Raw genomic sequence first — 2500 nt, 5'->3', positions numbered from 1 at the left:
AAAGAACGGTGCATGATGAGAGAGAAGGGTGGAAAGTACAGGACAAGATCTAGAGGCAAGGCGGTAGAGACTAAGGACTCTTCTGTGTAAGCACAGCACGATCTTTCGAGTGAGAGTTTCACTCTCATGGGTAGTCGTGGCCGAGTGGTTAAGGCGATGGACCCGAAATCCATTGGGGTCTCCCCGCGCAGGTTCGAACCCTGCCGACTACGCCTCGGTTTGAACTGAGCTGCAATTTTGCAATTTGCTCGGAAATGTCCCCAAAACAAGATGTAAACATGCATGTTGATTATAGGATGGACGATAAAGCAGACATTGGGAAGACTCCCATCCAGGACTCTCTGACTGTTAGGGGTGGGGGCCACGATTATATTTCCACCCTGACACTAGTTGCCGCTAGAGCCATCGACGCCTGGCATCGCCTCCGTCTGTAAGAAGCCCATCCTGCGCTTTTCCTTGCCTGCATCTTTACAGCAGATATTGGGAGGGGTCCATGTGGATACAGAGGATGGAGCAACTGGCACGCAAGCTATCTGCCGAGCCTTTTTTGTGTGTCAGCACAAGGGTTCTCGTGTCACTTCTAGACCTTCCTTGGCAGATGCATTCAGGAGAGGCCCCCTACCTGCGACCCAGTGAAAGTACAGTCTTTTGCTGCCCTGTGCAAGCCAGGGGACTGAAGGCACAGCTTTCTGCCACAACAGCAGAGAGCAGAGGAAGGGCGCCCAGGAGGACCGTCAGAGGGTGGTTAGGCCCCTGTCCTCTCGGCCCCGATCGGCCAAGACCTCTCTATTTGGGCAGAAGGGACCCATTCTGCGGTCCTCTGAGGCTTAGGGCCACATGCCCAGAAGGCCCACCACCCAAATCTTTGCCATATGGCTTAGACTAACTACCGGACCACTCGTGCGGCCATTTATTCCTCTGGAGCCTGTCAAAATGGCCTGCCGAAATTGGCTCCCAGGAGGCCTCTGCAACTCGATTTGCATAGAGACAGCCCCTGCCCAGGCATGCTTCCAAACAGGACACTGTTAACAGTTTCAATTTGGAGCTGGCAGAAGCCAGTGCAACCTAGTGAAGGTGAGGCTCTGCTGCCTGGCCGCTTGCTAGGTTTATTAGCACAGATCTGTCCCTGGCACTTAGTCCGAGCTTGGCAGGGAGGGGATATGGCATTTAGGGAACTTGGGCCAGACCATAGAGATTCTGACTTTTGAATGCATTTTCAAGGGTCATGGGAGGGCCAAAAGGGAACGGTGCAGAGCGGCATAAAGTAAGGGGCGGAGGAGACATTGTGTGTGGCTAAAGTGTTAAGTTTATAGTAGAAACAGGTTTGCTCAGGAGTAGTCGTGGCCGAGTGGTTAAGGCGATGGACTAGAAATCCATTGGGGTTTCCCCGCGCAGGTTCAAATCCTGCCGACTACGGTGCAGCGCCCGCTTTTATTGTTTACTCTTTTCTGGTGTGGAAAACAATCTTAAAATAGCAGTATAATACAATTACTAAAGGAGGCTGCGGCGCACTTGAGCTATTCAAGCAAGATCCTAGGAGTAAAAGCGGCTTCATCCTTTAGGCCAACGCAGAGAAACTGGTACGTTTTGACGGGTTTCGTTTTGCAATTTCAAACATATATGTACATTTAAAAGAAACTTGTGAGGAGAAAGAACGGTGCATGATGAGAGAGAAGGGTGGAAAGTACAGGACAAGATCTAGAGGCAAGGCGGTAGAGACTAAGGACTCTTCTGTGTAAGCACAGCACAATCTTTCGAGTGAGAGTTTCACTCTCATGGGTAGTCGTGGCCGAGTGGTTAAGGCGATGGACTCGAAATCCATTGGGGTCTCCCCGCGCAGGTTCGAACCCTGCTGACTACGCCTCGGTTTGAACTGAGCTGCAATTTTGCAATTTGCTCAGAAATGTCCCCAAAACAAGATGTAAACATGCATGTTGATTATAGGATGGACGATAAAGCAGACATTGGGAAGACTCCCATCCAGGACTCTCTGACTGTTAGGGGTGGGGGCCACGATTATATTTCCACCCTGACACTAGTTGCCGCTAGAGCCATCGACGCCTGGCATCGCCTCCGTCTGTAAGAAGCCCATCCTGCGCTTTTCCTTGCCTGCATCTTTACAGCAGATATTGGGAGGGGTCCATGTGGATACAGAGGATGGAGCAACTGGCACGCAAGCTATCTGCCGAGCCTTTTTTGTGTGTCAGCACAAGGGTTCTCGTGTCACTTCTAGACCTTCCTTGGCAGATGCATTCAGGAGAGGCCCCCTACCTGCGACACAGTGAAAGTACAGTCTTTTGCTGCCCTGTGCAAGCTAGGGGACTGAAGGCACAGCTTTCTGCCACAACAGCAGAGAGCAGAGGAAGGGCGCCCAGGAGGACCGTCAGAGGGTGGTGAGACCCCTGTCCTCTCAGCCCCGATCGGCCCCGATCGGCCAAGACCTCTCTATTTGGGCAGAAGGGACCCATTCTGCGGTCCTCTGAGGCTTAGGGCCACATGC

The 2500-nt window shown here is 52.2% G+C and overlaps 3 non-coding genes across 3 annotated transcripts; all 3 read left to right on the top strand.

The window, feature by feature from the left end:
• The first annotated feature begins 130 nt into the window (after positions 1-130).
• Positions 131-212, top strand: TRNAS-CGA (transfer RNA serine (anticodon CGA)). Its single transcript has one exon. It is a non-coding gene; the product is annotated as a tRNA-Ser (tRNA).
• Positions 213-1334: 1122 nt separating this feature from the next.
• TRNAS-AGA (transfer RNA serine (anticodon AGA)) lies at positions 1335-1416 on the top strand. The gene has a single exon. It is a non-coding gene; the product is annotated as a tRNA-Ser (tRNA).
• Positions 1417-1779: 363 nt separating this feature from the next.
• TRNAS-CGA (transfer RNA serine (anticodon CGA)) lies at positions 1780-1861 on the top strand. Its single transcript has one exon. It is a non-coding gene; the product is annotated as a tRNA-Ser (tRNA).
• The last annotated feature ends 639 nt before the right edge of the window (positions 1862-2500 follow it).

This window comes from Ambystoma mexicanum, chromosome 3q (genome assembly GCF_040938575.1).
Source record: "Ambystoma mexicanum isolate Mex_15411 chromosome 3q, UKY_AmexF1_1, whole genome shotgun sequence".
In the NCBI taxonomy this organism is placed as follows: domain Eukaryota; kingdom Metazoa; phylum Chordata; class Amphibia; order Caudata; family Ambystomatidae; genus Ambystoma; species Ambystoma mexicanum.
The sequence above is the reverse complement of the archived record's forward strand: the minus strand, read 5'-3'. Positions and strand labels throughout refer to the sequence as shown.